Below are 20,751 nucleotides of genomic sequence, written 5' to 3' on the forward strand. Positions count from 1 at the left end.
GCTGTATCTCAAAGTTTCTGAAGGATGGTAATGACTGGGGGGGAGGGGTGTCTCTATCTTTTTTTTCTTTTTTAATGACAAAAATCCAATTTTTCCCTTTTCATAACTTCAACGATTTTTTTTCAGTTTTGAAATATTCCAAGAATGAAATAATATACATGACACCAACTCAAAATTCAACATCTCCTGTCTCATTACCATAACCAACCAAATTACATCATATCTGCTGTGTAAGTAGGTAGGTCTACATAGGCATGTGTTCAAATGATGGATCTTGAATTTTGTCCCAGCATGGGGTTAAGTATGAAGCAGTATGATCCTCAATTTACATTTCACTGTACATTAAGTCTGCCAAGAGAGCAGTCAGTATTTTAATGTTAAGAGCTCAGTTACCTCCTCCTCTGCCACCATAATGGGCTGCCAGCATGTTTTCCTTATGGTCTTAATGGTAGAGGAGAATAAATACATACAGAATGTTTTAGAATAATACGCAGTTTAGAAAAAAAATTATTACTGCTAAGGAATTACTTAGTAAAAATCTTTGTGGAAATTTTATTTTATCATTATGAAATCATTATTTGCAGACACTTTAACCTCCTGCCCTGTACTGGACTCAAGCTGAGGTAATATGGTGGAGAAGCAAATTTTATTCTTTAAAATCTCAAGTCTAACACTTGTGAAAAATGGAATAGTAGCTGTTGACTGAGCTACTTTTTTCCTTCAGGGTTGCACTACAGACCCTGACTGGTCCTCAGTCTCCTGACCTTATATCCATGCTACAAATTTGACTTCTCCAAGCAAGGAGAATATCTGCAACTAACAATAATAAACCGAGGGTTAGGTGGGACTAGGTTATCAGGGTGTCCAGTGGATTATACACAGATAGACTGCATGCTCCCATGTGTCCTCCTTTCTGACTTTTTTTTTTGGTCCTGGTTCCCACTTTGCCGGAAGTGATACTAAGAGTTTAAGTAATCTTTAAGACTGGTCAGACAGAAGAGAGATTTCTTGAAAAATATTTGACTTTTGGATTTGATTTTCATTTATAGACTTGACATATTTTTGCATCCCTACAGCATTATATGGAAAGCCACAACTTTGGTCTTAAAAAGGTGGCCAATGTTGCCATTCCAGTTTTTGGCAAGCAATGGATAGACATTGGCAATTTCAAAGCATTCCTGGAGGCTTGAGAGCAGTTTAAACCATCCACACATACAGAGCTTGAACCACTTCCTTTAGAAAATTCTAATACATTGACGGAAAGCAGTATATATGACCAGCCATTCTGTAGGTAAGATACTTGTGCAAAATAGGTGAAAGAGGAAGAGACAACTCAAACCTAAAGGCATACTAGCAAAGTGAAATCCTAGAGCTTATCTGTAAGAGATGGAAGACAGAGGGAATGTTCTAAAGGACGGGTTTGGAATGCAGCACTTATTTCATTATAAGTTATAAAAAGATTATAGGTTATAAGTTAAAAAAAGAGCATGAAATCAGTAGTGTTGCACTAGTGTGAAAGGTGAAGAAGGAGCTTTTAAAATAATGTACCAAATCTATAGCAATTTTGATAGAGATGTTTGAGGAACACTAGAGGGATTTTACTGGGCCAGGGGAGAAGATACAGATATTTTCATTTTCTGCGAAAGTCTCCAACATTTTCAGAGAGATTGAAAAGAGTTGTGGTAGTCAAAAATCCAGCTCTTATTCAAAACAAATTTTAACGGAAAATTTTCACCCTAACTCAAGATCATTGCAATGGTTATGATTGAATTTTAGCTTTTTAATCCCAGGCAGTGGGTGCACGAAGGCTGCAAGGAAAGATAAATCTGCCTTGACAGCAGTGCTATCAGCCTGTTTGATTTTCTCTTTTGATAGGTTTATGTTTCACGCCAATCAATCCAGCTCTACTGTGCAGTATGGTCACATTACCTTTATAACATAATCTACTAGCAGCCTAAAAGCTTTGAAGGAAAATAGTGCCCTCTAACTACAGCAGGAAAAAGAATTAAGTGTGAGAGGATGAGAAAAGATTTTTAAGATTTTTTTTTATTGTGTACATGATTTTAGTTAATGGTCCAGGGACTCAGATCTCAGCCATTATGATGATTACACATTTCCCTGGGGGAAACATATGCTCAGTGCACTCACCTTGGGGTTCCTGTTTCCCGCTTAGTCATTGCAAGAATAAAGTGAGATCTCTCTGGGCAGATGTCTCTAAGGAGTGAGGTCTCATGGTGAGTGATTCACAACAAAGTACATTCTTATGCTGAAAAACAAAAGCCACAGACAATATCAAATATTAGATCAAATGTCAAAATACATTCATATTTACTAAGGCAGATTCTCATCTCAGTTTATAGAAATGTAAGTTCAGACTCTTTATTTGCGTGCTGAAGCTGCTATGGATTTACTCCATTTTAATTAAGATCAGAATCTTACTCTCTTTGTTGTTTTAGATTTTTTTTAATAGCTGAATTATACCTACATTCAGCAAATTACAGGATTCATTTCCAGAGCTGTTCATCTAATAAAAGCTTCGCCAGCCCTTAGTACCTTACTCTTGCTACTGGCATCAGGACAAAGGCTTGGGGGTATACTTAGCATATACTGCAAACCAAGTTAAGTCAATCAAACATAATATTGTAACAGCTCTTACTTCTCATAATCAGTGAACTGTAAAATCTCAGTGCAGGTTATCTCAAATTAAAATTCCATAGACAAAAACTGTTTGGAGTTTAATGGAATTATCTGAAGTCTCAGAATGGGAGGCACAGTATAACTTTATGCTCTATCTGCAATACTCTGTAACGGCCGGTTTGATTTCTTTTTACTCCCCTTTCTCTCTCATTCTTGCTGTTTCCCTGGGTTCTGTGAAATAATGTGAGGCTTTTGACAGATACTCTAAAAATGAATCCTGACAGGCCGTATGCAATATAATACAGTTTCTTCCTCCAGTTTTAATACAATTCTCGATTCTCCTTCTATGAACACTCACAAATGTGTCCAGTCCCATTGCATTGTTCCAATGGAACTGATTGCATATCATAAATCTGAGTCACTACATGCTCTTCTGGTCTTGAGTTTATTTTAAAGAGGAGAGAATAACAGATAAGGAAAGCAAGCAACGTTTAGAAGAAAAGGGGGAGTAACTCAGAAGTGTTGCCCTGTCCTACTTGCAGGTCAGCCACTGAAATAGCATATGGCTTTGGGAAAGACAGTAAAGTCAAATTTTTCTTCAAGTGCGGTGGTGGAATGTTTAGATCTGAATCTCTTAGAAGGATCCTTGAAACTGGGCATGGCTTGGGAGAATATTTACATCATTAGAAATAGGATGGAAAGAAAGCTGGAATTGAGGAAGGAAAAAGAGTGAGCAAAAGGGGATAATTTTTCTGAGTAAATACATCTAGTAATCATTTTTTAATGGAAAGGGAAAAAAAAAAACCAACAACCAAACCACACCAGCAAAAGATTGCTATAATTAGAAACTGGTTTGGCAAGAAATACCGAGTGAAGGTGGGAAAAAAAAAACCTTCTAGCATGGATCTACTGCCAGTAAAGGAAGTTTCTACAATATCAGTATCCAATGCCCTCTTTCTTCTACCCGTCCTTCCCTCACATACCAGTGCAGATAATTTCAGTCTCCTTACTTCTGACAAATGACCAAGCATTTGGTTTGTGTCTGAAACCTAAAAAGAGGGAAGAAAAAACTGTCAGATTCTACAGAAACCTTTTAAAATGCAGTTGAAACAATCATAAGAAATGATCTGCTCACTATCTTAAATGATCAAACCCAGATAAGGTACAAATTAAGTATTTTGTAGAACTCAATGAATTTGAAGCAATGTACTTAATTTGGCATGAGAGACAGCAATAGTTTAAACGTATTTTTCACTTCCTTCAAATTACATCTCAGTCAATTGATTACATCTATGTCAAATTCACGGCCTCTGAAAAGGTCCAAGGCCAAGACAGAGAGACCAGAATTTAGTGCTGCAAGGAAAGGACCCATGATTCGGCCAGGAGCCAGGTCTAAAGAGCAGGTGTCTTGAGCACAGCTGCAGAAACGGGCATGCTAGGCAGTCAAAAGCAACTGGTACATTGGCTTCATCTGCCACAGGGGCAGACAGGCTGATCCTTGCCTCCTGGTTTGATGGACCAATGTTGTCAAGGAGACACGTTTCAGCCACATTCCCAGTATCTTTTACTGGAATGGTAGCATCAGTATTTTAAAGGTACTTCAGGGGATCATAGGATAGAAAACTAGGTACCTTCTTTGGAAATACAGATATGAGATTCCATTTCCCTTATAATCTATATTCTATAGATATAGAAAGGTGAGCACTAACAAGCATTTTATTATCGCATGGTGTGAAAAATTCTGGCAGGCAAAGCAAATGGCCACATTATGGTAGTTGGTAACTGTATTGTTTTGAAATTAATTTCACGGATTTAAGTGAGATGAACTGTGTGCAACAGCCATTTCTGACACTCCCTTTACACTCCGAAATATAAGCATAGTGCACATAAAAATAAAACTGGGATATGTAGAACTTCATATTCCATGCTGTGAGCATTTGCATTTTTAAGTAGCAGCCTGTTTGTCCTTTTGTCTATGCAACGCAACAATATCTCAGATGTCTCCAAATGTCCTCGCTGTGGAACAGGAAGCAGCAGAGCTACATCAACATGGCAGAACTAATCAGTCTGGGCACTGTGCCCTGCTGACGCAGCTCTCCTCTTTCCAGGGCCCCAGCTAGCATCTCTGCAAGGCACTAAGCACACGCTGCTGAAATTCAAATACTGTAGTCATGGGGACAGACAGAGAACAGCAAGAGATAACCTGACCTTACAAGCTAGTGGGTCAGGCACATAAAGGAGAAGGGCAAAATTTATCAAATATCATGCAATTATATTTTTCATCTGAAGGAAACTATGCATGTACTTCACCTGGAATCTTTCCAAGTGATTGTCGGAGCTATTAGGCTAGGATTAGCATGCCATGTGGTTTTTATGCTCTTGGTCACAGACACTACATCTGTACTTCTAAATTTAACGGTGTCAGGACCCTTTATTTGGCTCCAAGACCAACAACATGGCCCAGACATGCCCATGCTATGCTTCCAAAGAGAGCAGCTGCCTTCAGGCAGCCTACTGGAAACAGTTCCCAGTCTGTGCTGTCTCCTGGGAATTGTTCGGAGGAACACTAGTTGGCTCAGGTCAAAGTCATGCTGGGAAACATGCTAGGAGTATACAGATAATGTCTGGGCTCCAGAACAGACCAAGTTGCTACCATAGATGCTGCACTGAAAATTGCTAGAAACTACCCAGCCTGTTTGAAATATGACTACCTAGATTCTATATGGTAAGTACCAACATTAATTGTTATAAACCGTGGTGAAATTCAGACCCAAAATAATAAGTTACAAAAACATTGTTGCCAGCCCTGAGATGGACTCAGTGCTTTCTGAGAAGTGCTGAGTGCATCTGATGTTCTTTTGAACTCAGGAGACAATACCTTTCAGGCTTGAAATACTCAGACTATATGAGCCAAGAATGATTCAGTCTATCAAAGCCTTAGGGGAAAAAAGGAGAATGCATAAGAATATAAGAACAAACTGAATTTACAACACTATCGCTTTTGGTCCCAGTAGGAAAAATAAAAAGATTGTTTACACGGTAAAAATTCTATAGCATTAAGAAAGGAAGCAAGACAAAATTGACTTTGCCTCCCAAGTGAGTGTCTTTTCTTATGTTTAATAAAGCATTATTCTTTTTAATAAATATAAAGATAATCACTATTAGACTAGCCATTCATTTTTCTTCAGACTGTTTACGAAATTTACAGAGGATTGTGGACTAGAGTGAAAACTCTGACAATCTTCCTAGTATAGCATAACTACTTTTATGTATGCCATGTAGCCTAAGAAATCCTAAATTAAACACTAACATAACTCAGGTTTCTATTTAACTCCAGGATCTAGATCACCATAGGCATCAAAGGGACCAGCATATTCAACATCAATATTTTAAGGAACTTCAGGATTCTTTATTCTAGTGCATCCAGTTAATACATCCATCAGGTTGAGTATAAAGCCTTTTATTGAACAAACCTGTGCCTGGGCTTTTGTATGAAAGCAGAAAAACAGTGTAGGGCATACTGACATGGCATTACTGTATTTGATTGCCATAGAAGGAAGAGGAGGAGTATTGCTAGGAACCCCCATGCTTCAAAGAACAACAAGAACTCTGGGCTCCGGGGCAACAAACAGCGCCTCCTATCAATGTAGATGACTTTCTCAACAGCTTTGAGCTGTGGTAGAACTAATTTTGCATCTTCCTCAGTACATACTCTGGGCTCTGTAATGCTGTAAAACGATCAAAACTTACCGCACCCTTGATGGGCACATCCTGTGCATTTCTGCACTCCTTGAAGATGTCTTACGTATTTCTTTGACAAAAACATTTTCTCAAAATTTGGGCACAAATTCAGCTGCGTGGATGAAATTACTCTCTAACCCACTTGCTTGCAGTGAAGCCATCATGATAAAGCCAAGTCATGAAGGACTCCAAGACAGAACAAGAAGCAGCAAGGTTTCCTCTGTGTGCATAGCATGCCAAAAAAATAAAAATCTCTCTCTTTTTCTCTGTTTCTTTCTCTCACACCCATCACATCACAGTGACAATAAGTTGTGGCACAAACTGGAATATCAATAAATCCTTCATCAACCTGAGGCTGAAATACAGCCAGCTAAAAATTATTTTTAGACTACCTTGGGCACTAGCCAGAATAAAACCAGCAAGAATAAGGCACTGCAATAAATGTTGGTAATGCAAAGCTGTAGACAGGAAAAGGGGACTTTAATCCACATGCTACGAAGGTGCCCCTTAGTGACTATTGTCAGAGAAGATTTTAATAAGTGGAGTCATCCTCATTCCAGTTATTGGTATTGCCTTGTTTGGTCTTATTTTGGGTTGATTTCAGCTCACTTTAAACTGCTTTGAATACGTCAGGCTTTACAGAGCAAAGAATGCCCCTCGCCAAAAGGGGAATGGAATATAAGCTGCTTTTTGAGAGTATGATTATAATAAAAGTGTTTCCCAAGTTTATATCCAGTTACAAATGTCACACATTGCCACCACAGGCACACACATACAGACTTATGTTTGAAATAAGAATGTGCCTTAAAAGAGACAGGTAATAAATCCATCTGGCCCCACTCTTGCCTGTCATACCTGTATGGTCCAGCTTGCTTTGGGTGTTGCTGCACATTTCCTTGGGTGTATCTGCCTCTCCTGGCAGCAGGACTGCACAGCTTTATTATCAGGGCCCCTGAACACCTCCAGAGGGAAGGGAAATTTTACCTCTGGGGAGGGATGAGGCAGAGGGGTTGCCATGAAAGAGGTGCTCTGAGACAGCTCACAATATCCAGCAATTGCTGTTATGAAACTGGGCAGGTCCAGTCCGACATCCTGTCTCTGACAATAACTTGCACCAGATGTGTAGAGGTGATAAACTAACATGGGCAAATGACAGTATGCCCTAAACCTTCCACTTCTCCTCTTTAGCATGACAGCTAAAATTTGGGTTAAAACCTGCAGTATAACTTTCTTTTCCAAAGCTATGTAATGCTTATTTTTACATCTGTAAAATTCCTGTCATACTTTCTTCCTCTCCAGTGCTTGTGAAATCCTTGGCCTTAAAAACATCCTGAGACTCTGAGTTCCAAGGGACGTTGTTAGTTTATGTCCTAATTGCACCTCCTACTATTCTAATTGTTCTTCAGGTTTCACTAAATCCACACTTTTCTCTCTATAATTTGATGGGGAGATAGAAAGTCTTGATCCAAACTTTTCAACATTCATTGTTTCATGTGATTTTATATACTTTCATTTATCTTCCTTTATTATTCTGTATTCCAAATAATTCCAAGTTTTTCAATCTCTGTTTATATAAATCACTGTCATGCAATCTCTCAACTCCTTCCCATAACTCATATTCAAGTGTAGCCTTTCTGACTGTGTGATGTTACTTCCCAAGTACTCACAGATCCATGAGAGCCTACACCACTGAAGTGAACAGCACCTGTTTTTCCTAATATTTTGCAGTGTTTCAAATTCACATGCCAAACAGAATTTAAAGTTATTTTTAATTGTTCTTTCATAAAAATAAAATTATTAATGTTAAATTTGAAATAATCCAATTTTACTAACAGAGTTAACAGAATTACAGGCATAATAGACTGAAAAACTTAAAATTTTTCAAGGACTGATATGGACCATTAGAAGGGGAATGTGGAAATAAGTCAGGAAATGTCATGTCATTATTGCAAGTAAGGTAAGGGTCACTAAAACCTCTTCTTTTCAAAATACACCTATTTTAAGCAGCAAGACAAGGAAAGAGGACAAAGATAATGGGCAGTGCAGGATGATAGCATGGATTGAGCTGAATGATTTTCATCTGGAATGCATTGATCTCTGAAAGCATTAGAGGACTCAAAATCCATCCTCTTTACTCATCTGTGTGAGTCATCCTCATTAAATTCAAAGGATCCCAGAACATCTGTGCAACTGCAAATTGAATTTTAACACTCAAATGAGCAGTGACTCAATACAGCCTTCTATGCCTGATACCAAACCTGGTGAATGAAGAATTGCCTAAAAGCTACAAAGCAGTACAGAAATTTGACTAAGAAATGCCGGAGTTACTAGATAACAGGTTAAAAAATTAATTTCCTGTAGATTATTATAACCCAGGTTTAAATGTATTTGAAGTTTATAATTATGCAAGCATTAGTAGAGCTAGTTTCATAAAGAGGAATAATTTTTTCTTTTCTCAAAGATACAAGTAAATAGACACTATACAAAATGTTCTAGAGAAAGAGATAGAAAATAAGAATCTGAAAAGAAATTTAGGACTAACGAATATTTTATACTAATATTTTCAACAAACAGACCATGACATTAAATGAATCAGAGGTTTCATTTTAACAATTATCACTTGTCAGGGTTGATTTCTTGCTGAATAAATGATTTCAGGTAAGAAAAATGTAGAAGTTATTTGGAATCTAAGATTTAACAGGCAATGAAAAAGACATCTGGAAGTGCCAAGGGATCATATTTGTAAAAGTATTTATAGTTAAACATCAAAATGATGCTTCATGGGATCTTTCTCAACTTTGAAATAAAAGTTGGGTACCATGAATCCTCATTCAATTTTGTGCAGGGCTTTTCTTTCACCTTTAAAATCTGACCTCTTTGAGACAGAGCCCCACTGGGTTTCAGTGACATATGACTTTTTTTTCTTTTTTTATAAAGCTGAGCTCCTATTTTATTCATATGGGCCATCGTATGTTCAATTAGTCTATTGTATATAAGCCTCTAAAAAACTGGAAATAAGAAAGAAATAGTCATGTTTGTTACTAAACAACAAAAATATTTGTTGGTTACAAACAGTACTCGCTACTTTAAGCCTGGTTGTTTGCTTCACCCATGGATGAAGTATACATTTTTGCAGCTACCAAATCTGGCTTTCTGGCTGTAAGTACACAAGCAAGTTAAATGGTGGGAGGGAGCACTATGCATGATGGAATTCTTTCACCTTCAGCGCTCAGTTGTTAAACCAGTCTTTGCATTTCCACAGTTTCTAAACTTGTTTTGAGTTCAGACCATAGGCTAATTCCTTTAGGTATTTTAGACATACATACACCTTTGTATAGAGTAAATATAATAGCAAGGGCAGGAACATCGCTACATACATGCTGCTCGAGAAATGTCTAGGCTCCTGTTAGGAGCTAAACATGGTTTATGAGTTCTAGGATTGTAACAGTGAGAGTAGAAACTGGTGATGTTTGGTTTTTTTCTATTCCTACCACCTGAAATATATTTTTAAACCAATACAAACCATGCTAGCAGGCCAGGAGAACGGTACTGGCACTCAGTTCTCCTTTCAGAAGTGTGCTACAGCCAGTGCAGAATCACGTGCCTTCTGCATTGTCCCTTTTGCTATGATCTGAGCATTGCAAGGTGACTAAGCTGTAATTTAGTAAGCTAGGCAAGGGGTCACTGGATCAAGGAGAGGAGATCTACATTACAATCTGTATTCGTTATTTAAAATATTAATTAATTAATTAATATTCATTATTTAATTCTGACATGAAATGGAGTATGTTTTTCAGCACTTACCCATGCCTGAAATGATCCAGTTTTATAGAAGAAAAGCTCTGTTTATTTCAAACAATATATTTCCTCTTTTTTAATTGAGAAAACATATTTGTTTCAAAAAGGGCACAGTTTTCTCTGTGATCGCACACGCCTTAAACCATGGAAATGAGTTTTATGAGTGCTTTTCTTTGGTTCTACAAAGTCAAAAGCTGACACGACTATTTCCTGCAAAACAAAATCTTTTAGGAATATTTAAATGTATGCTCTAATTAAGTAGTTTTAACTTTAACCTTGTATCATCATTTGCAGCTGTGAATGGTAACACTGGAAGACACAATTCTGCCCACAGACTAACTGATAATTGGAACATTTTTCTCCAGCAACCACATTTGGTCAAATATTCTTACAGTTGCAAAATACTCTATAGATAGATTCTCATTAACTCTCTCACCTTGCATAATAGATTTTCAGATACTATGTCACTTGTAAAGAAAGTTTCAGAATTATGAGAGATTTGTTTTGTCAATGTTGCATTGTTTGGAACTGAAGTCGTTCTACATAAAATTAGTTTGCCTTCAATTACCTCTAAACACCTGCTTTCATTTTTTGCTTGCTGCATACTTTGGCTAATAAAATTGCTCTGGCCACATTCAGCTACTTTCTCTGCAAAACATTGGCATTTCAGAATCTTAAGCATCACTAAAATGGTGAAACATCGCAAGAGGTTTGACATGGTTTATCTACATTAAAAATATTGCGTGCCAAAAGACACAATGGGTGCACTGAAAAAGATGAAGAACTCTTGTACTTGTGAAAAGCCTAGCTCTCTCTCCCCATCATAGTTTCCTCAAGTCCTTATATCACAAAGAAATTTTATGGCCATTCTTAATAACAATACAGGAGCAGAAGAACAAATTCAATATTTAGAAAAATTTGGAAAGACTGCAGAAATCTAAATAATATAGATCCTGTTAAAATTACTTTCCAATTAATTGCAATTGAATGAATAAAGAGCTTCATGGTTGGCTTTTTATACACAACATTGAATTGAAATATAATTAAAATTATGTTTGATAGGTAAGGTTCAAACAGAATGGTGAAGTTTACAATAACAAATTTATGTCCTGGAATCATCAGAGACACACATTTTAAAATGAAGTATCAGCTAAGAAAAAAGAGTATTTCTAAATTATGACCATTAAGATAAAATGTTGACAATTTTTTTTTATGTTTTTGTTCATTATTTCTACCCAGGAAAAGTGATTATCCTAGGAAATCTGTATAATAACTTGTGGGATATATTCACAATGTAGGCTCTTCTGTCTCCCACACAGCTTTGAAAAGAGACAAAGTCCACTAAAAATAGATGTAAAGGTCACCTGAACACTTTAGCAAGGTTAGGCCAACCATTTCTGCCATTAATTTTCAATAAAAAAGATCATTTATTGCAACTCTGCTGACAGTGCCTCCAGACGAAACTAACACAGTGATGTTGCAGTTGCAGTTTTTAGATCTGTGTAACAGAACTGCTGTACAATAATGTAGTCTGGAAGCAGTGGGAGGTATAAATTACTATGACTCTATAGTGCTGATTGACATGATTATGTGAGAAAAGAGATAGAAAAGATCTATTAGGTCATCTTGTCCATTCCCCATGATACATTGTAATGTCTCCAAAGGAAATGTTATAATGTGTTGTGACAAGGACCTGGCTATTAATAATGCCATTAATAATTTTTATGACATTTTTAATTCCCCTTGCTTGCTTTTTTTTTTTTCTTTCTGTGATCTGATAATAGATGATTTGCTCTTTTGCAATGTTACCAATATAAGCAATGTAGTTGTATGAAATGCAATAGAATTCTTGATTGCGAAGAAACTATAACATATTAAATGATTAAAATGGGGGCATTTGTGACCAGAGTGCTAAAATGTTCCTGCATTAAAAAAACAGCAACAGCAGAATAGCTCACAATTTATGTACTTGGGTCTGACTTCACTTCCCAGTGTAGAAAACACAAAGAAACTTGTACTCCTGTACTCCTGCCTATTGCCTCTTCCCCATTCTATGGAACTAAAATTGTCACACCTTTCTGCCTGATCAGGATTTAGGGATCTCCATCCTGTGTGCAGTATAAAAGCATTAACTATTACTTTAAACTCGCACTTTTCCCTACTCTGTCCTCTTTTGGTGGTACGAAATCTGGGAAGTGCTACAAAAATCACTTTAGAAAATGTCAGTCAAGCTTCTTTTGAGTTTGACAGGAAAGATATTTGCCTGTGAATCACCCACCGTTTAACTCTTGGCTATATCCCCTTGTGGGATTAAGATTTGTCCTACTGTGCATACTAGTGTAATTGTAGTAGTTGTGCATAGCTCAGAAGGTGAGCCCCAGGTCTGGGACATGCTTCAGGATCGCACTCCCAGACCTATTAGCATCCTCCTCTACATCAGAGAAGTCATTTAGTTTGTTTCACACAGCTGTTTCCTCTCCTAGTTTTATATATTCAGTCTATTTACATGACAAATTCTACATCTAAGCCATGGCCACTCCCTAGATAAGATGTGGGCTGGCACTTTTCCGTCTCTTGCCCCCAACCCCTTCTTGTTGTGGTTCTCGTGGGAAGGAAATCCAGCAAACCAGGCAGGGAGGAAGCTGTTGCACACAGTCAATATCCTTGTACTGTCAGATGAAAATCTTGGATGGTGAGAGACACTGCAGATCACATCTGTCTGCAGATTAGAATGTCTGGGTCCAGCCCTGTTCAATGTCTTTATCAATGACCTGGATGAAGGCATCGAGTGCACCCTTAGCAAGTTTGCAGACGACACTAAGCTGGGTGGAAGTGTCGATCTGCTGGAGGGTAGGGAGGCTCTGCAAAGGGATCTGAACAGGCTGGACCGCTGGGCAGAGTCCAATGGCATGAGGTTTAACAAGGCCAAATGCCAGGTCCTGCACTTGGGGCACAACAACCCTGTGCAGCTACAGACTAGGAGAAGTCTGTCTAGAAAGCTGCCTGGAGGAGAGGGACCTGGGGGTGTTGGTTGACAGCCGACTGAACATGAGCCAGCAGTGGCCCAGGTGGCCAAAAAGGCCAATGGCATCTTGGCTTGGATCAGACACGGCGTGACCAGCAGGTCCAGGGAGGTTATTCTCCCTCTGTACCCGGCACTGGTGAGACCGCTCCTCGAATCCTGTGTTCAGTTCTGGGCCCCTCACCACAAGAAGGATGTTGAGGTTCTGGAGTGAGTCCAGAGAAGAGCAACAAAGCTGGTGAAGGGGCTGGAGAACAGGCCTTATGAGGAGCGGCTGAGAGAGCTGGGGTTGTTTAGCCTGGAGAAGAGGAGGCTGAGGGGAGACCTCATTGCGCTCTATAACTACCTGAAAGGAGGTTGTAGAGAGGAGGGTGCTGGGCTCTTCTCCCAAGTGACAGGGGACAGGACAAGAGGGAATGGCCTCAAGCTCCACCAGGGAAGGTTTAGGTTGAATATTAGGAAAAAATTTTCGCAGAAAGGGTCATTGGGCACTGGAACAGGCTGCCCAGGGAGGTGGTTGATTCACCTTCCGTGGAGGTGTATAAGGCACAGGTGGACGAGGTGCTAAGGGACATGGTTTAGTGTTTGATAGGAATGGTTGGACTCGATGATCTGGTGGGTCTCTTCCAACCTGGTTATTCTGTGATTCTGTGATTCTATGAGATGATGATACTCTAGGGTTTTCTTTGTACTGTACTGCAGAAAACTAACAGGTACTGCATTAACTGAAGGTATTTCTGCCACAAATTCCACAACTCACAGGGATGAGTTACAATACCACTGGCCAAATTGGATTAAGAAGGGTTCTCCTGAGTGGAGCAATATCAGCACTGTCTTTTCTTTGTAGTCTTGGTTATTTGTTATTTGGTCCTTTTCAGTCTGTGAAGTAGATTAGGGAGATCTGTGTGGTAAATCAAAAGCTGTCTCTCACAGTATGTGAAAAGTTGGGTGGATTTGTATGCAACTTTCAATTTTCTAAATCAGTTTTTGTTTTATATTCTCACCAAACATGAAATTGTAATAATCATAGGTTTCACTGATGGTAGCTTGATAACGGACCACCATTAATTATATAGCATAATTTAACATGAAGTGTGTGTGTGCATGTGCATGTTCTTTATTAATATTTATTAATGATTATTAGGCACACCTAAATCCATTAATAACTTATTTTAGAATATATTTTATAAAAGCAGTCATCAATTGTTAACAAGCAATTCAACATCTAGTGGTTATGAAGAATTCTGTAATGTAAGGATCATTAGAAGCAACCGCATGCCCAATTAATATGTGAATTCATGTGGTAATATAGCATATTTTAAAGTAAAACAAACTTATTAAGTGGTAACAAATCAAATGTACTAGTGGATATCATAAAGAAACAGTCCAAAAATGGAACGTAAAGGTAACTGTAACAGAGTAATCGAGACTTTTTGTCTAAATTGCTCAGGCAATGTAACAAAACAAGGACAGGAAAATATGAGAGCACAATAGGAATATGTTTTCTGAAATTAGTATTAAAAGTTCATGCACAAATGTCATTTTTAAGCTCTGAATTTAGTCAGCTATGTTATACTGGTTTCTCCAGCTTTTCTCTATGGAAGAAAAGATTCTTCAGGACATGGCTGAAGAAGGGAGACAAGTTGGGAGCTCCAGCTGGAGAATGTCTGTCCTCTGACTGACTACCCAGGAAGTCTGTGGGGATTAGGCAGCTGAAAGCCAGATAAATTGCATTGCAAAAGTCAGATGCTGTGGTTACTCATTTAGTTGTCAATTGTCTGCAGAAACTGTATGTAAAACCAGTGTTTACCTGTCTGCATACGCTACTTTGAAGCCACACTGCTTTGAGATTACCATGCAGACTTTTGTAGATGTGTTCTAGAGAAAGACTCTAGATACATGCTCTAAAGCCTGGCTTTAAAAGCTGCAGTTAATTTTATTGTTTGAATGACTTTGAAGACCAACTTTTATGAAGGATTCATTCAATCACAGGCTGTTAATTTATTATGTGTTGACCTGTAATATGAAAGAACTCTGTTTCAGAACTCCAATGGTTCTTAATTATAAGCAATCTTTGAAGTACCCAGTCACGCATGACAGACTTCCTGATACTACCTTAACTCTTTCTTCCTGCAGTCTGAGGTATTCCCTCCAACTCCTATGTTGTCTGGAAGGGTTTGCCTTTATCTTAAAGGTTTTTTTTTGCATCATCTGACTACTGAAAGATCCAGATTACAGAACCTGACAGATGCACAGTGTGATTTAACATGACAAATCATATCCTATGCAATACTGCAAAATTTTTAAAAAAGATGAGAAATACTTATGTCAGAGCTAAAGGAATCTATGTTCTGTGGTTCTGTCTTACCTCCAGAATAGCAATTCAGAATAACTCCCATTCCCCTCTCCCCATTAGAAATACAGAGCAAATTCCTAACCTTGAGTATTTGACTAAAAAGTTGGAGCACACATTAGTGATGCACAAAACATTAGTAACTAACATTCTGGCCACAGACTGTGGGGGAATCCTCTCAGAAATATATATCTGAGCAATTCTAAGTTATAAATCATAAAGCAGCCAGCTTCTTTTATGGTAGCAATTAATTAATGGGAATCCTGCAAGGAAAAAAGAAATTTATCTAGGCATCTTAATTCAACTGAAAATCGAATAGATTTTAAATGATACTAAGACACATTCTCACATAGTGTAATGCGCTTCATTTCTAACTTGCAATCCATAATTTAAAAAAGATTACTATCTTATACTAGATGCATCAGACTGAGTGAGATGAATTCATGACTAATTTTCATGTGTATTTAGCAGAGGGAGAAGCAAAGACCTAAAAATCATGGAATGAATATCCCTCTGAAAATGCCTGTCTCTAGAATGGTCATAGAGGTGCTCCTTAGAAGGAGCACGCTACTGTTGGATACCTAAATTGATTAGATGAACGACCTTTTCTCTTCTTGCCCCTTTCTCAGTGTTCAGGTACATCAGGAAAATCAAAATTCCTACACAACATCTATAATGGGACAGTGCTTTTCAAACAATAATGTAGGTACTGAAAATAAATTTCCAAAATGAGATGTGGTGCCACAATCTCAAATTTAGCAAAGCACTGCTCATAGAAGGACAATGAATCTAGGAGTTTACATACTGTCTACCACTTTACTTTCTCTCAGCGATTTTTTAACATGTAAGAAAGGTTAGCCCTGCACTAAAGAATTTGGATCCTGCATATGAGCATTTCTATCTCCTAATTATTTTCTGACTCAGAAAGACAGTAATAAATGTGAGGTATTTAAACGTGACAGAGATAAATGCTGTGTTACAGTCAGGCTAGGTAGATGTTATAGCAGTTTTTAAAGGATTCCCTCCAGACAAACACATGCACATTTATGAGTTTTCATTTCTGCGCTTCTCTTTGCCTCTGCCTCTAAGCAGTCAACAAAGAAAAGACAGGAATAAACCTTTTCCTCACATGTTGAGTTTCTTTTAAAAAATATTTTCCAAAACAATTGCATGAATTATTCATTACCTCTCTCTCTTTGTTCCTATTAATGTCAGCTTCTAGAGCTCTGTTTGTTTGGGATTTTTTATCCAGTCCTTTTCGTGTTTTGCTCATTTTCATTGATGAGAAGTTATTTATTTTGCAAATTGAAATGCCTGCAACTAAGCCATTAATCCTAAAAAGGCTCTGATAAAATTATTGCATTTTTCAGAATAGTGGAAATGAAAAACAGTCTTTCACCTCTCAGAAAAGGGCTGTTTTGCTTTACCATTTCCAATATGCATCAAAAAGAGAACTACAACCTATTAGCTGGTAGGAATCTGTCAATATTTGATCCAAATATGCGCTAGGCCTAGAAATATTCAATGATACAAAAAAAAAATCCACGTTCAGCCTTTAAACGAAAGCCATGAGAATTCTTCCACCTCAGTGAATACCATACAGGGCTACCATCTCGCTTTCTATCCCTTGGGAGGTGGTGTCTGAGGGGAAGCTAAAGTATTATGTGTGATTTTTTACAATGTACTATTTTCATTTATTCGTAATTTCAGTTCTTGTGCCACACGCTAATGTTTAGGGATAGGCTTCTGTTTTGAACTGCCTCAAAGAGCAGTGGCAGTAAGTCCAGGGCCTCAAATTCTCAATGACTGTCTTTCAACTTAAGCTTTCATGCACATGGAGAGTGGAGGTCATTTTTCTGCTTTTCTCACCTTTCAAAGAGAAAAGCTGTTCCCCTATGACATTTAAAAGGAAGATTGTAGGTACCTTCCTTGAACCAAGGACTCCAAGGTGAAATACACTCAATACCAGATTACAGTGTGATTTTTTTTTCCTGCTATAGAATCATAGACTCATAGAATAGTTTAGGTTGGAAGGGACCTTAAAGATCATCTAGTTCCAACTCCCCTGCCATGGGCAGGGACACTTCCCACTAGATCAGGTTGCCCAAGACCCATCCAACCTGGCCTTGAACATCTCCAGGGATGGGGCAGCCACAACTTCCCTTGGCAAACTGTTCCAGTATCTCACCACTCTCATTATGAAGAATTTCTTCCTAATGCCTATTCTAAATCTGCCTTTCTCCAGTTTATACCCATTCACCCCTGTCCTATCACCACAAGCCTTTATGAATAGTCCTTCTCCAGCTTTCTTGTAGGCTTTTTTCAGGAGCCTCCTTTCTGTTTATCTGTGGATAAACAGAGCATGAAATGAGTGTATTCAGACATGAATCTATGTAATTTCTTTTGTTCAGGATAAAGACTCATATGGCGGGGATATAGGACAGTAGAAAGACCCTCTCTGCCTCACAGATAAGACCAATGTTCTTATAGAATGAAGACGAGAAGAGATGTAACAGGGATGACCATATCCATCAGAAATAGGAGTCATCAACTGTAGTCCAAAAGGGACTGACATTGTCATTGTCATCAGAGGGATAGTTTTAGCAGGAGACGCTGCTTACAGTAGGCTTCCAGATGTTAGGGTCAAAAGTGATCCTACAGAGAGCATGCTGTGGTCCCAGCTGCTGGGCTCGAAACCCAGCTGTGCATGTCCAAAGCCTTGCCTCATAAGCTCATTAAATAAGTAAAACCTTCGGTCAGTCACCATGTTTTCTCAGAAGAGTCATTTAAAGGAAACACAAGCTCCCACAGCAGTGTTAGGAGAGATGAGACAGTTGCTGGCTTCCTGTTGTTGTCATCTGCTCATAAACACGGACTTGCCTTCTCATCTCTGGCAACAAGAGCCCGGGACACTCTGTGGGAGGTGATCTGTGATTTCAAAGACTGCAGCATTTGTAAAATAAACTGAACTACTATACACGCTTACTGGACAGTTGTTCCTTTAACTTCTTTGCCTAGTCCCCTAGTTTCAAGGTACTGTGTTACAGCTGTCGTCCTACCCAACTCACAAAACATTTTTGCTGACCCATAAGCCAGAGGGAAGAACTAACCCTAACCCAAACCCTAACATTCTGTAGGCATAAGGCATGTTAGTCAGGGCAGTTTCTGCCTATCCTGGCCCCTCTCCAACACAAGGCTGTGTCAAATCCTCACAACTATTTTCAGGTCCACCCAAGCCCTAGCCAGAAGCAGGCAGCCAGAAGGCACTGGGCAGCCCCAGCCCTGGCCATCAGGAATCTCTTTGGGGATAGGGACAGACCAAATCCAGGCTGGAACGTTGGCATGCAGGTGTGCCCAGCTCAGCAGGACCCATGGCCAAGTGAGCAAGGAAGAAGAGATTGGTCCTGCTGCAGCATCACTGGGGTGAAGGCCAATAGCCCCAGAGGCTAAGGCCTTGTCCTATTGATAAATCTCAAAACAGCCGAACCTTTTCTATGCAGCTCTGATTGAAAATGTTCAATCAGAATGAAATTATTACTTCATGCTATTTTAATCAAAAATAGCCAAACTCTACTAAAACAAGCCTTTTGATAAACTGACTCCAATTTGACAAAGCAGTAAAAATACCATCATATGGGTCCTGCTATCCTCTCCCTGTGTTTTGATTCTTCATCCCAGCTTAGATGAAAGAAACAAAAAGAGTAGTAAATGCATTATTATCAAAACTCTCTTTTTTACTTCTCATTGTTCACATAGTGCAAGGAAAAACAGTTGGGATTTTAATGCTTGCAGATTCCTAGGGCTAGACGAGCTTAAAGCATTTCTCAACATCAAATCCACTCACAAGCTATTATGTCTGTGGAGAGGAAAATAGCTATTACCCATCAGTTGGATCTCCTCGAACAAAGGGGTTGAGAAAGTAGGAAAGGTAATCATAGCTTGTATAGTAAGAGAAAAAAGGATGTATTACTGCACATACTTCAGGGATGTTTCAAGTTTAGCCATGTTAAAGATATATAAGAAGTACAATCCATCACTCCAAATCAAAAAATATAAACCAGAGATTTTAGGATTAACATTCAGCCGATTGATATTTATCCATTAGCGAACGATTTTCAGAATACAATAGTACCTGAATGTCCCTTAATTGTTAAGGTGTTCTAAGCACTATAAGAAGTCATTAATTTGATGCATCTTCAATTGTTTACTTTACAGGGGTGCTCAGTATCCTGCAATCAGAGCAGCCGCTGCGCAGCGTTAAACTTAAGCCTTGAGTCATTGGAAACTGTTTGAATGTTCTTACCCTACACATTACTAACTTTAGACACTTAGAGAAACCCTAGAGCTCAGGCAGCAGAAGGTCTAGGGTCAACATTATGCAGCCAATGTGCCTAAACATGGTCCTGTATGGCCTTTAGAGATGCTGTGTTGTCCCATCCACCCTCCAGCCACTGCTCCAAGATGTCACAGTCTTTCCATAGACCCTCTGTTTTCCCTTTAAATCCCATGTGGTTATCTAAGACAGTCTGAAGACATCTGTTTAGAAAACTGAATTGCATCTTCCCTGCCATTAGCAAAACCTTCATCATTCCCTGAAATTCCCTGAAGCAAGAAAGGAACTAGCAGGACGTTAAAACTGCTTTAGATGATTCTCAGTCTGGTCATCAATACTGGAAACAAGATGGGCCTCTTAATAAAGTGTATTGGAACTAAACAATACGGTAAGAGACAGCAGGCCCACGTCTATTGTTAGCAGCTCCCTGCCTGCTTGTTGTGGTGCTCCCAGAGAGATCATACTCAGCAGCCATGTGGTATAACCTGCTCTAGAAAATCTAGTGCCTTAACTGATTTCCTACCTAGGCCATCTATTAATAATGCTTACTCAGAAAGTCTCATGCCAAACGCCTATGGATCGGCACCAAAATCTGTTTGTGGGGCTTTACAGTTATGGTTCATCACACATAGGAGCACTGAAAGTCAAGCTCTAACTGCTTCAGTTTCAGCAGATGCAGGGCTTCCACAAACTTTGGTCTTTGCACTGTAGCAATGATTTGAAAACTGAACCACCAGATTAATGATGCAATAAATATATTACTAGTACTTCCGAAGCACTGAATTCATACAGGCTGCCTAGCAAAAACTAAAATGAATAAAGTGCAGGATGTGCTAATCTGCAGAATGAACCATGAGTGGTAATTTA

The 20,751-nt window shown here is 38.7% G+C and overlaps 1 protein-coding gene across 1 annotated transcript in view; it reads right to left on the reverse strand.

The window, feature by feature from the left end:
• Positions 1-3,714: 3,714 nt before the first annotated feature.
• GREB1 (growth regulating estrogen receptor binding 1) overlaps positions 3,715-20,751 on the reverse strand; it is a 273,114-nt gene continuing 256,077 nt past the window's right edge. Inside the window, exon 34 of the transcript XR_011336827.1 lies at positions 3,715-3,727. The gene's annotated coding sequence lies outside the window, so the exon portion shown is untranslated. The remainder of the gene's footprint in view (positions 3,728-20,751) is intronic.

The sequence above is a fragment of the Phaenicophaeus curvirostris genome, chromosome 2, assembly GCF_032191515.1.
Source record: "Phaenicophaeus curvirostris isolate KB17595 chromosome 2, BPBGC_Pcur_1.0, whole genome shotgun sequence".
NCBI classification, from domain to species: Eukaryota; Metazoa; Chordata; class Aves; order Cuculiformes; family Cuculidae; genus Phaenicophaeus; species Phaenicophaeus curvirostris.